This window comes from Haliaeetus albicilla, chromosome 13 (assembly GCF_947461875.1).
Source record: "Haliaeetus albicilla chromosome 13, bHalAlb1.1, whole genome shotgun sequence".
NCBI classification, from domain to species: Eukaryota; Metazoa; Chordata; class Aves; order Accipitriformes; family Accipitridae; genus Haliaeetus; species Haliaeetus albicilla.
In genome coordinates, this window is record NC_091495.1 from 30204799 (window position 1) to 30219587 (window position 14789).

General features: G+C 44.6%; 1 protein-coding gene across 1 annotated transcript in view; it reads right to left on the reverse strand.

Annotated features, from left to right (window-relative positions):
• CHRM3 (cholinergic receptor muscarinic 3) overlaps nt 1-4769 on the reverse strand; it is a 284696-nt gene extending 279927 nt beyond the window's left edge. Inside the window, exon 1 of the mRNA XM_069800662.1 lies at nt 4493-4769. The gene's annotated coding sequence lies outside the window, so the exon portion shown is untranslated. The remainder of the gene's footprint in view (nt 1-4492) is intronic.
• Between the last annotated feature and the right edge of the window lie 10020 nt (nt 4770-14789).

Below are 14789 nucleotides of genomic sequence, written 5' to 3' on the forward strand. Positions count from 1 at the left end.
AGAAATGAAGCACATCAACAGAGGCATGTCCTAGAAACCACAGGCATTTTTTTTCAATCCCACCTCCTGCCCCCCCAATTTCTCAATCCTCTGTGAATTTACAAATAAGAGGGAAACCTCTGACTTTTTGTATTATAAGCTTTTGCATGTCACAATTAATCCTTTTCTGTGGGGATACACTGGGAATGCAGAAGGACAGATTATCATCTACACATGGTGAGAGATTATCCTTACACGTCATCACGCTGCCTTCTCATTCAGAGGGGGGAAAAAAAAAAATAATCAGAAATACTCATTCCATCAACTGTTGAAAGCAACTGGACAATCCTGAATCCCTCAATCACAGTCACCACCCCAACAAGAACGTCCTACAAACTAGCAGAGCAGCCACAACCTCCTGGAGATCAATACCAGGCTGACAACAGAGACTGGGCAAATTATCAGATGGTTGGGCTGCATGGAGCTCTGTAATACTGTGGTTACACTGCTGTATCGCATCTGGGTAAATGAACAAAACCCTGAATTTGCTTGCAGGAAAGTTTTCTAAATTAAACAGTTACGGCTTTGTTTACTCCAACTTTAGAATGAAAGCACAGAAAACAGAGGAGGAAAGGTAATGGCATTGACAAGTGGCTGCATTTTCAAATCGTATCCAGGAAAGCATTTTCCCATAATCCATACTGTAGCTGTATTATTAAATATTTCTCTGTAACTATTTCCATCAAGATTAATTTACAGAAGTATCAAACTGCCTCTAGCTCTCGTTTCAGCAACTGAGTATTTATCATTTGTAATACAAATTACATCTTTTGGTTTTGTTTTTCAAAAATTTTTCCAACCATAGAAAGGACCTTGCCTTCAGCTTGCAAACATTTAATGAAGAAATTCATTTAAGCCTACCTTCCGTTACACTAATTGATGCTTCCACCATGAAACCACATACTCGGAATAGGTGAGAGGGTTAATCTTCCATCCTCTCCTATTTTACACACAGTAATTTCAACAATTTATATTCAGGAGAATGGCTTTTCCTTGCCCTCACTGAATCTCCTAGCCAGGCTTGCATGCAGAAGGTTGTGTTCTGATGGCATGCAACTAAGGCACAAGGAGTAGAAAGTGTCGCAGCATGCTGTTATCCTCTCTTAAAACAAAAATAAGACATAAACAACTCCTGAGCTTGAAGTCCCAATCTAAATATGGCACGCCAGGCTTATATTAAATTCATTTATTCTGTTTTACACCCCAACACTATCAGGAACATACCCCAGTGTATATTCTACAACACTCTTTGTTTGATAGACTGAGAGGCACAGTTTGTGCATCTAGAGGTGTAGTTGATATACACTCTCCCAGCATCTCTAACTGACAGAGTTTCACATGTTACAGCAGCCGTGCAGTCTAGCAGAATTGATGTTCTTTTACTGAAGACAGACATAGAATGAAGTCATGGAGGATGTAGCAACACTGTTGAATGAATGTGCAAAACAGACAACTTTTGGTGTTACCAGACTCTTTCTTTTCATTCCAAGCTTACACATCCATTTTAACATCTGTTACACATTCATAAACTAAGGTACTTAAATATAGCTGAGGATACTAAGAGAGATGGCATTGCGTATCCTCCCCCACATATGCTTATCCAAACTGCTCCTTATTTTAATTATATGCCTAATTATATGTCTTCACTAAATGAAAAGCTGCCACTACAGTAAGAGATACTAATAATATTAGTAAACCGTTCCGTCATATTATGTACTAAACTCAGCAACCATACATTTACACATGCTGAAAAGAGCCCTTCATTGCCTTCAACCATCTCACAGATACTTTGTCTCATCCCCAGAGCACCAGCTCTTAATGGCAAACAAGCCATAGCATGATAATGGACAAAATTAATTAAGGTCATGCAGATCACTTTAAAATTTCTTCTAGTGTCAAGCACCTTTTGCATCCCTTCCCCTTCCAGTCACATAACACTGCATAAGCACAGTAATTGCCAGCACAATGTATGCATTCAGGCTTTCTGTCTGCTAAAATCAAGACTGAGGGAAGAGGGAAAGTACAAACACAAGAACCATAATGTTGTAGTATTTATGTAGAAGAAATTTCCACCTTAGTCATCACAAGATTTTTCTTTAGCATTTCAGGATTTGATCCTGAAAACATTCATAGCACTAAGACAAAAATCCAAATACTAATGCAAGAAAAGGAGGTTGGATAGTTTTAAAGCAGCAACTATAGCTTTAGCATGAAGTGTCATAAGTGTGACAATTTTTTAGACCAGCTTACAAATTAACCAGGACATTTTAATCCTTAACACTAATACTTAAAACTGTAATTTAAGACACCATTGAGCACCGTGTTTGTGACATTTCATATGGTCACGGTTGGTATCCACCATGAAAATGTAGTTCTGAGACTGCTACTCTAAAATATATTGACAAGTTGTTAGATGCAGACTATATTACTATGAGTAAAATGAAATTTAAATTTCTTTCAGTAACAGAAATAAAAATGGATTGCACTTGACAATATACAGATATATGATATAAAGTATGCAGTCGGCTCCCTCTAGAAAGTTACTATTTATCTACTTTAAACTGACGTGAATTCGCACCTCACAACAGTTTCTGTAATAAATTAGGCTCTACTTGTTTTGAATGAAATGTGAAAGGATACAAAACTGAATTTCTGGGTTTGGTGGCAGAACGCAGCTGGTAGAAGAAAAGAAGAAAACTTGCAACCTGTTTTCATACAGCTGGCAGCAAGTCAGATGAATTTCATACTGGATTATCCCTGGAGTATTTCATTGCTTTGCTACTAAAATCCAGCAAAACTGCTATATCCAAAATAGTCCACGAGAATGGTTTCCAGTGTTTCAGTTCAAGTCAACCGATTCTTCTCCTCTAAAGCTGAAGTTACCCTGTTAACACGCACACAGCACTGAAGTAAAAACACAAGACTTTGAATGAGATTCAGCACTGGAAAATGTATTCTTCATATTGCTCTACAGGGCAATAACGTACACATAAATGCTTCTGGTAATAGCAGAACTATTCAAAAATAAAGGAAAATTAAAAAAAGCGTAAAACATGAAAACTTTTAGGACACACAACATCAGAAAACCCTGCAATACTTCTTCCATACCACGAAGAATTGCTACCGTACGAGTGACCAGCTTGCTTCCATGCTGAAGCACAGTCCTGAAAGCCATCAAACCGGGCTTCCATTCTGGAACAAGCAGAGTTACCTACTGCAGTCCTGGTCCAACATAAGTAGGCAAACCAAACACTGTCGGATTAAATATACAGAAGCAGACGAAATAAAATCAATGTATCATTCACTGACTTTGACTGAAATGGTTGTACCTACACACCTCAATGTAAGGTGTAAACACAGGAAAAATATATTGCTTGGGCAAAAACATCCCCGGGACACATCCCAGCTTTTGTTTGCCCCCCCTTTTTTTTTTTAAAGTTTCTCGACATGTGTCAGCAATATTGAAGTTACAGTTCTTCTGTCTGTGACTACTTCTATATATGGTCAGCACAGATATTTGCTAGGATTTGCATTTTTCCAAAAGCAATCCCAGACGATCAGAAGCCTGTTAATCACTAAGAAAACCCACACGAGCAGATCCATAGCGCTGCACACATGAGCCCGTTTGGGTCTCCCTGCCCTGAGACTTACACAGTGAAGGGAATACGGCTAGCTCCAGTTTTAAATTATACTTGGGCTCTGCTTCAGGCACTCTTGCGGGTGCGTCGGCAGCGCACACCCTGCCTACTGATGCCTTCCCAAACTCCAGCTGCACGACAGCCCGCACTCCGGTACGCGGCCCCGAGGAACCTCGGCGATCCCGAGAGGAGCAGACACCGCACACAGTGCGCGGGGACACTGCGGGGACACCGACCGGCCACGGGGCGGGGGGGGGGGGGGACGGGGACGCGCACCGCTGCGCACTCCCGCGCTGCCCCAGCGAGCGGGACAAGCCCGGCAGCCGGCGGCACGTCGAGCCGTGCTCCGGGGCTGCCGCCGTGAGCCGCCGCAGGACGGGACGGCCGTGCCGTGCGGCCGGTCCCCGATCCCACCGGCCTCACCGGCGGGGCGAGCCCACGGCGCGCGCGGCGGGGCGGCCGGCACCCCGCCTCGCCGTTCAAGGGGCGCAGCGGTCCTCGGGAGCGGCCGCTCCTCCGAGCCCCGCGGGGAGGGGGGCAGCCCCGCCGCGGTCCGCGGAGCCCCCCGGCGGCCGCCGCCGCCGCTTCCACCGCCCCAAGCGCGGCTCCCCCCCGCCCCGCCGCCCCGGGCGGACAGGGAGCAGCGGGCGGGGGGTCCCGCGGCTCCTCGAGCCGCCCCGCCGCAGGGACCATCCCCGCAACTTTTGCCGCGGGGAGCCCCGCCGCGCTCCCCGCCACCGGCACCCCCGCACGCAAGAGAAGAAAACCAAACAAAAGCCCCTCAGACCCTCCCGGACCGGCGTTTCTCTTCCTACCTGCCCGGTTCCCGGCGACCCCGCGCCGCCCAGCTCCGCGCCGAGCAGCTCCCCGCGGCGCCCAGGTGGCGTTAGGAGCGCGCTTCCCACGGGCGGCGCGCCCCCGGCGGCCGGCACATCCCCCGCCGGGCGCCGCCGGGAGGAGGGCGCTCCGCACCCGCCCGCGCCGCCGCCGCCGCCGCCGCCGCACCTGTGCCCGGCCAGCAGCGGCGCCGCCCCCTTCAGTCTCGCCCCCTGCGTGGGCGGGGGCGCGCCGGGACCCCTCGCCCCGCGCCCGCCGCCGCCGCCCTCCCCATGCGGCCGCCGCACGAGGGGCACCGTGGCTCCGCCGCCCGCCGCGCCGCGCCGCTCATTGGCCCGCCGCCGCTGACCTCACGGGGCCCGGCCCCGCCCCGCCCCTCCCGCCCGCCGCCCCCGGCCCGGCCCGGCTCGGCCCGGCCCGAGCGGGTGCCCCGGGGGCGGCCCCGCGGCGAGCCCGGCGGCGGCGGCGGGGCGGGCCGGCTGCGGCCGCCGGGCGGCACCTCCGAGGCGCGATGCCGGGTGGCCCGGCGGCCCGCGGCGTCCCTGAGCCGGTGGGACACTGCGGGGGGTGGCGGTGGAGCGGGCGGGGGTCTGCCCGCGGCCCCCTGCCTCGGGGTGCGGGGAGCTGGAAACGGAGGTTTGCAAGAAACGACCCCTGCCCTTGCAAACTGCCTGCCAAGTAGAAAGGACTCACGGAAAACGAGATAATGTGGGGCAGTCTTCCTTCCAGTAGTCTGCGGTGGTTTCTTCTCTTTTTTTTTTTTTTTTTTTGGAATCCATTTTTACTGGTTTTAATTGAGACATATGAGCTGCTATTGCTTGAAGATTGTGGTCCTGTTTGTGGAAAGTAAATAATTTTCCGCTGCATATTAAATATGCCTCTTCATGGGGCATATAACATCAACCAAGTCACGTATCATCATATAGCTCCCTAACAGATATTAATATGGTATTGATTCATTACTAGCAATCTCTCAAAAGACGTACTTAAAATATTCTCCCCTTTCAGCTAATCAGGGTACGCTACGAACTCACAGAAAGCCAAATAATGTATTAATATATGCTTCTGCACAAGTAAAACACATCGAACCAGAATAACGTAGGAAATCTTTCACATTCTAAAAAGATGCCGTAAATGTACGTGATATATTGTTACATCAAACTGGGGTGCCTCACGCTTCTGTGTTTCTTCTGTCATAAAAGATTGATAAATTTAACTTGAAATGATTGAACACAAAAGTTCAGAATTTAGGACTTGTTTTCGCGGTCCACATTGCTTGCGGTAAAGTTGCTCTGGCGTAAGGGTGCGCAGGGTGTGTTCTGTTTGCCTGCTAGTGTATTTCTTGGTTACATGTAAGAGAAAAGTTTACAAACTGGTGCTCCAGAAAATAGAAACAAGACAGCAGTGTATACTTGGGAGGGTTCTAATTCTCTACTGATTTTCTAAGTAGTATTATTTCAATTATCTACTACCTTCAGAAAGGAATTTTAAAAACTTGGGGTCTGCCTTGCACCTTAGGCATTCAGTGAAGAAGGGATTACCTGCTTTTCGGAGGTCCCTTCCTCTGCCACTCGAATGCAGCCGGCGCTGGGTGGCGGGTCTTCTTCACCCATCGCGCTGCTCCAATGCCCACCGGGTGCCGAGTCACTCACGCGAGGGGCTGTGTCCTACAACATGACGCCAGGATTTTCACAGAACATGCCGTAGGATCCTTAAGGACAAGTAGTCGTGACCAGAGCCTGTGAAAGAATATATAAAAATTTGGGTGCTAAATTTTCAACACTTAAAAAAAAAAAAATGAATCCGCTGTTTTTTCAATGAAGTCAATAAATAAATTCATAATTCTCTAAAAAATACCCGTGGGATGAAAAAGCGAAAAAAAAAATTTCTTACGCATGAAAAAATCAAGACCTTTTGGTGTGCAAAGATCCCTCTGTTCTTGAGCTCTGCATATGTTTGCTTTACTGCCCATCTATGCTTTTCCTTTTACGTTGCATCTAAAAATAGCCTTAGAAATAACTTTATACCCTGTAACACCAGGCTGGGGTTTCAGAGCAGCCGAGAGCCCCCGTGACAGAGCCGTCTCAGGTGACCCTTCACGGCATGGTTGTCCTTGCAGTTTCTGCACCTCGGCTGCTGAGGGCTCAGCACCCCTGCGTGTCGGAGATGAGGTCACAGGATGCACCCCTGGTTTTTAAGAGTATATTAAAAATAGTGTATTTTTTTATGCCATTGAAGCTGTAGCTGGAAAAAAAATCCTAGGTAATTTGATCATCTTTTCCTCTTTGTCTCTTGTATTAGCTGTTACTTTTGTTTATGCGCTTCCCAGTTGTGAGCACATAAAATACAGCTAAGATGATCTCATTAACACATAGACCATTCATATGGGAGGGGGAAAAAATCCCAAATGGTAAATCACAGTATGATTAGACCAGGGTCAAAAAGTAGCTAGCTTTGTATCTACCACAACCTCATTAATTTCTGAGGTTGCGGCAAAAATCATCTATGTATATAATGCAGAATGTATTTTAGAAAATACGTTTTTTTAAGATTGAAAGCAAGCTGAGATCAGCTTGGCTTTGAATTTGCCTAGCTTTAAGACACATACCAATACTTTATAAATCAGGGCCCAGTTGCCTAGCACAATTGTGTACCATAAATATATTTAACCTTGAGTCATGCAAAATGAGCCTTTAAAGCAAGTGTATACACATTAAAATCAATGATCCTAGAAAACACATATTGGGTAATGTCTTGTATAAAGAAGTGTCAAGACAGTCAAGGAACTGTTTAGGGAAGACTATGGTAGGGTAATAAATTTTGCAGTGACACTGCTAAATAATACCCTTTACGGAAAAAAAAACATTAACTTTAACAAGCTCTTTGGCTGAGCAAAGACCAGAGGTTCAAACCCGCATAGTACAGCTCCTAGGTATAATACAGGTCTTTGCAATATATTCTTAAGAAGGGACAGAGTGAAGATTAATTAGAAGACTGTTGGGTGTTTTGTTTTGTTTTGAACTAGGAAATATTACTTGATTATCTTTCATGAGGTATCTAGGGGAGTAAGAAGCAAATCTGGCATCAGAAGTTGCACATCTCTCAACATCTTGATTTATTTCTCCTCTGACTGAACAACACAGAACTTAACTGCTGTCTGCGACCCCTGGAAGATCAAGACCAAGTCACCATGAGCATGCCAGCCCTCGCAGAGAGCAGCGCTGCAGGAAAGGTGGGGATGTACAAGGGAGCACCATGCAGTTGGACAACTGGACAAGCTGATGTGCAACACACGCTTTTTGTTGAGGACCACTGAATTTGCAGCATTGTCTTTGTTGATACTGATTCTGCACCCTTGGCCTCCTTTGCTTTTCGTGCCTGTATGTGTGCCACTGCTGTTCCCAGAGTCTGTGCAGTCATCCTCTGGATGTTCTGTGGTCATATATTTGCAAGTAAGATCCAAACAAGGTCATTAAGAAATCAACTTAGTTATCTCTGTTGAGCACTCCTGGAAGTTATCCTCGAAGGACCTTCTTGGGCAACACCACTTCCTCCTCTATGGCGTCATTCATCACATGGAATCAGGAATCATATAGTTTCATTCAGAAGTTCAGATGATTAAGATCATCTTTTACTTTTTGCTCCCTCTCTTTTTGCTCCTCTGGAACAGCAGGACCTCGTGTCTGTAATAGTTAGGAACTTCTAATTTTAAGCCTCGATTTATTTCTGAATACTTTATAGCCATTTGTCTTGCCTGACAATACTGGCCTTGAGATAGCTCACCATTCTCCTGTGTTTTAAGATCTTTATAATGCCCCCTCCATAGTTTTGCTAGGTTAAACCTGTGCTTTCCTAGTCTTGTTTTGTTATGTGGGTCCTCCTCTTTTCTGCTTATCCAAGCTGCATTTGTACATCATCTTTATTTTTGAGTTGCGTTTCCTTCAATATGGGTGAAATTATATACAAGTTTTAGACAGGGTGTTAGATACGACAAGTTAGAAAGAGCTCAGAAGTAGTGAGAGTGCCCTGGACTGTAAGCTGGTGTTCACCTTGCTGTTTTCACTGCCCCATCACATTGCTGGCTAATAGTTACCCTCTGGCCAAATAGTACCGACAAGTATTTCTTCTGCTTCATTTGTTTCTGGGTGATAACCCCCAGCTCACATCAGAAATTCCTGTATTTAGCTCCTACATACATTATCCTATTTCGCCTCACTGTATTTCTCACTTTATGCCTGTGTGACCATACTGTGGCGTTATGGTCACTCCATTTTTTTCATCCGATCACCAGATACTCGTCAGTCAGCATTGGCAGTGCCTCTGAACATCATCTCACCAACAGCCTCAGCTGGCAGATCCCTCCTTTTGGCCAAAGCTGAGCAACTGCTGATCCCTGAGGAATTTCACCAGCAGTATGCATCTAGCCCGGTGGTTTGTCAGCACAACACACCTCATTGTCTCCCCTTTGGCCAGTGCCTTACTGTATTGACATTCTTGTACTAATCCTCATCCTCTTCAGCTTAACTAACAATTCCCCATGTGTCACTGTGCCAAATGCTTTACTGAGCTCCAAATAGATCAAGTCTGCAGAATTACCCTTGTCAAGAAAATTATTTATCTTGTCTAAAAAAGGGATCAAGTTAGTCTGGCACAATTTACTCACGCTGCATTTTATCTGATTTTCGATCGTGTAAATCAGTGCAAACCACTCCATAAAGTCAGGTGATCCTTGTAGTGCAAGCAAAATCAAAATCCTGTTAATGGCTGATTATCAAGGTCACACTAAAACCAAACACTAAGCACATCTGAAAAAACGAGACACAATTTGTGTGGAGTTTTCTGCTGTTTAATACATCTAAAGAATACGGTTTCATTTATGTTTCATAACAGTTTCAGAGAATGTCCAACCGGAAGACGGTGGTTCACAATTTTCCAAATTGATAGGTTATTTCAAACATCATTGGATAGAACATCTGAGAGTTTGTGAGAAAAATGTATACAAGCAGAAAAGTGTGTTCAGGTGGAGCCTTGTCTACATAAAACTGGTCTAGTCAAGACGAAAATTCAGGTTCTAAGCCTATTATTTGGTAACATAATAATTTTATTTTTATAACACTTTGATTTCACATAATGGGGAACACTTCCAAAACAATTAATAAATCCTTTCAAGACCTTTGTAAGGTTAATATCATTATTCCCAAATTTTGAAATGGATGCAATAGCAATAGCAGATCTAACAATGAAGTAAGTAGAAATTAAATTGTCTTTTTTAATATAATACAACAAAAACATATATACTGCACCTTCCTCCTCCAGCACCTGTTAATGCCCAGCAGAAGTATAAATTGAGTGTACACTCCCTGTAACAGCAGCTCTTCCCAGATTTTCCATAGCTCATTTTTAGTGTTATGATTTCCCATATTCTTTTTGATCCCATATTCTTCTTGCTTGTTTTTAGCTTCCACCTCTTTCCATGCTGAGGGAACAGACTCCTAATGATGCCCCAGCTCAGCCTGGACAGGACACGCTGCGCGGGAGAGGTGAGAGGAAACTGCATGAGGAGACAGTCCAGTGGGCTCAAAGGGGTAGCTGGGCTGCAGAGCTGGAAGGGTGGAAATCTGTGGCAGCCCATGGGGCCCTTGCCCATGCAGAAGGACCCAGAAGAATTGCTGTCCTCAGCCAGGCTATGTTGCCGAAACACAAACAACATAGGGGCTAATTCTGCATGGAGCCCAACAGCTTCATGACAGGACCCAGTGTTTCCTTTTTTATATGTTTTTTTTTTTCTCCTCAACTTCTTATTTTCCATGACAGTTTTACACTGCTCCCCATTCCTTGAACTACAGAAATTCTGCCAAGTGGACCTTTTCCTCATAATGAGACCCATATCCCTGCAGAGGCCTTAGCTCCTGTCCATAATCATTGTTCAGGGTCAGAAGAAGAGACAAGGAAAAAGAAACAGAGTGAAGATTGTGCAGTCTTTCTTAAGGAAAGGTGTTCTGGCTGTTTTACACAGCAACTAGAAGCATTTGCAGTTATGGTGAAGGAAGGTTTTGCAATCAAAATAGAAAGAAACTGGAAAGACATTTCGGTAGATAGACTTTTCAAGGGGCCAAACTTCCATATTCTCTCAGGGAATATGATCCAGAATGTCTTCAATACATATAAATATTTTAAGTTAGGTGGGGAAAACAAAAATATTTTGATATTTGGTATTTGCTTTGAGGACAAAATGAAATTTGTGAAATACTAGCAACCATGAGAATTATCTTAACTTCTAGGCAACTTTTCAGAGTTACTAAAAGATATAATAAGGGATATATTAACTCCCTTAGACTGCACAGAACAATGAAGCACACAAAATAAAGAAGACAAGTTTAACGAGGTAGGAAGACTCTCAGTGCCAACGCAGAAATGCAAAAAGTAGATCAGCACTGGAGTCTGAAATCGTCTCCTGTTGCAAAGTGAGTATGCACAGGCTACTTAGAAAATACATAATGCACTCAAAGCTGCTAGAGGCATGCTGTTCCCAAGCAAAACACTTCTTTTTAGCATGTAGTACCATCAAAGGACTTCTCTGTTAGTCAGACTGTAGAAGGTACAGACCTGATGCATCATTATGCAGCTGCAGCATGCTTAAACATTTCTGGTTACTGCAGACTGAGTGCTATTTAATCCTAATGCAGAATAAAAAAACACAGAGTTAAAAAAATAGAATGTCACTGTAGTAAAAGACAGATCAGTAACTCTGTTATGACTCAGTAGCTCATGATAAATTATTTAAACCACTTGTCCTCAAGAATGACCTTTCAGCCATCGCAAGACAAGAAAAATATTTTCCTTTTTTAACCTCCACAATTCAAATTCCAGTTCTTCCTTCAAAATCAGGTGACCAAGACATGGGAACTTGATCATTAATCTCAGACTTTGAAGTACTGAAGTGCCATCAGTCAGATACGGATGGTGACACAGTAATGGAGAAATCGGGAGAGGGTCGGCTGGGCAGAAATCAGAGGCAGATTGTGTTGCTTGGCATAATTTTCTAAGCATTTATGACTGGATACTTTAACCTGATAAATATCTTTCAGATTATTATTTTCAGGTTCGGGTCTCGAAGCACATATTTTAATTGATTCTAAGTCATGAAAATAAACATTAGGTAAGTATTATTCCAGTGCATTGTATGAGCATCCAATGCACATCAGAAATGTGTAGGCCAAGCTCCATTACCTCAGAGAGTCTAGATAGCCGCATCCCTTTCAAATCCGTTTAACGTACTTCAAAGGCTTTTAAGACTAGGTCATGCGCTTGTCAGATGTGTCAAACTATGCGCTTAGGACTCTATTCACCTCTCGTGCCAGGTGTCGGTGGTGAGGTGCTGGTGGCGGGGGCTGCGGGGCGGCCTCTGTGAGGAGCAGCCGGGGCTGCCCCGTGCCGGACACAGCCGGTTCCAGCCGGCTCCAACCCGCCCACCGCAGGGCACGGCCGAGCCCTGCAGTCGCCCTGGTGGTGCCTCGGGGAAGGCATGTTTTAGAAAGGGCAAAACACTTGAAGGTTTTTAAAAATTGTGAGAAACAACACTGTGAACAGCAAGGTGAGAGCAGAAGGAGGGGGAGGAGGTGCTGCAGGTGCCGAAGCAGGGCTTCCCCTGCAGACCCTAGGGAGGATCACACCGCAGCAGGCGGACACGTCCTGAAGAAACTGCAGCCCGCGGAGAGCCCAGGCTGGAGCAGGTTCATCCTGAAGGACGGCAGCCCGTGGAGGCCCCGTGCTAGAGCAGGGAGCAGCGCGAGGAGGAAGGAGCGGCAGAGAGAAGCCGCCATGGACTGATCACAGCCCCTGTCCCCGTCCCCCTGTGCCGACCCGGTTTGGGGGGAAGGTAGAGGAGCTGGAAATGAAGGAGTGAAGTTGAGACTAGGAAAAAAAGGGCGAGGGGTCTGGGGAAGTTGTTTTAGTTTTTGTCTTTATTTCTCACCATCCAACTGTGTTATTAATTGGCCATAAATCAAATTCATTTTCACAAAGTCAAGTCTGTTTTGCCGGTGGGGGTGATTGGTGAGTGATCTCTCTGTCCTGACCTGCAAGCTTTCAATTTTATTTTCTCCTTCTTTCCTGTTGAGGAGGGGGATTGAGAGAGCAGCTGGGTGGGTGTCTGGCAGCTGCCCAACATCAATCCACCATGTCTCTATAGGTGAATTTGCAATTGCTTCTTGGGGATCTATAGGGACAGCAACCTATGGTGTTGTGTAGGTGTTATATGGGGAAAAGCGAGCACATCTACTGGCTTATTTGATGCTGGTTTGGAAAATAACTTGGAAGAATGAAGTTCAGTAGTTTTGGGGGACCAAAAGATAATTTGGAAATAGTCTAACTGTCAGTAGAGACAAATACCCATTCACCTATCCTTGGTATCTCCACACCTGAGTTACTTATTCTGCTTAAGCCAACATGAATTTCATTTTTGACAGGTTTAAAAAAATGAAATGGTGTTTCTGCTATGGTGAGTTAAAACTTTTTTTTTTTTTTTTTCCAGAGATAGCTTTCTCACTAATAGAAATTGATTGAGTCCAGTTCTCATATAGAGAACACACTGAGGAAATTCTTCAGTGGAGTATCAAATGAGGTGGAAAAGGTACTTCTACACATTGCAGCAGAGAGAAATCAGCACTGTGCCAATTCATGTAACTCTACCTTTAGGATGCAGGTAATATTTTTTGATCATTGACCTGGAAATTTTTTAAAGAGTATGTGTTTGCTACTCTTTATATTAAATAATTCACTTTCCATTATTTTTGTTAGAAACAATAAAAAACCTTTAGGAGTGTTTTGAAAGTGTAGTGACTTGCACAGAAATTGGAAGGAGGAAAAAAAGCGTTTAGAGGAATCAGTCTGGAAGCTGTACCAAAGTAAGTATATGCATAACAAGTCTGTGGTTATTTGGCTGCAATGTTAGCCAGGATTTCAGCACTTCAGCAAAGTGTTCTGTAATAACATCAGATTAGTTATCAAAACATGGAAACTCTTCACATAAGTACCCAGAACATGGTACATGAAACTATATAAATATGATTAAAAATGTGACTCATTTCTAGAGCCTTAAGGTTGATATACACAGATCTTGAAGGGTATATAATTTTGATAACAATAAATAATACTGTCTATTTAGCACTCATATACATCTTCTATTTCCATGGTATCATAATAGCATTATAGTGCTAACTGTGAGTGGTGATGCTGGACGCTGAAGGGATCTTAAGTCTCACAAGCTTTAGTAAATGTTACCAGTTCTGAATAGACGAGAATCTGAGAGTGGTAGTGAGGAAGGGAAAAAAACATTGAAAAGTTCAAATCTGGTTTAGTCTGTGTGTCCATGAATTAAGTAGAGTGTGATGGGAAAGCTCCTGTATATAACTGTAGCAAAACACAGAAAATATTAATTGGCTATTAATGTTCATTGCTTGCCCATCCCAATCTTCAACGCTCTTGTGCAGTACCCCTTTCATCTAAGCGACACTATTGCTGATTGCTGGAAAGCTGAAGCCTGAGTGGAAGTTTGTGCCCTCCTAAAATGAGTACCACAGAATATGTGAGACAAATTCATACAGCTACAAGAAATATTAACTGAGCACATTTGGCACTGCATCTTAGCTTCTCTAACTCTCTAACATGGCTTCACTAAGGGCAAATCATGCCTGACAAATTTGGTGGCCTTCTATGACAGCGTTACAGCATTGGTGGTCATGGGAAGAGCAACAGACATCATCTACCTGGACTTGCGCAAAGCATTTGACACTGTCCCACATGATATCCTTGTCTCTGAATTGGAGAAACATGGATTTGATGGATGGACCACTTGGTGGATAAGGAATTGTCTGGGTAGTCACACTCAAAGATTTCCAGTCAACAGCTCAATGTCCAAGTGGAGAGCAGTGACGAGTGGCATTCCTCATGAGTCAGTATTGGGACTGACGCTGTTTAACATCTTTGTTGGCGACACGGCCAGTGGGATTGAGCGCGGCCTCAGCAAGTTTGCCAACAACACCAAGCTGTGTGGTGCGGTTGACATGCTGGAGGGAAGGGATGTCACTCAGAGGGACCTTGACAGGCTTGAGAAGTGGGCCTGTGCGAACCTCATGAAGTTCAGCAAGGCCACGTGCAAGGTCCTGCACATGGGTCGGGGCAATCCCAAGCACAAATACAAGCTGGGCGAGGAGTGGATTGAGAGCAGCCCTGCGGAGAAGGACTTAGGAGTATTAGTGGATGAAAAACTGAGTA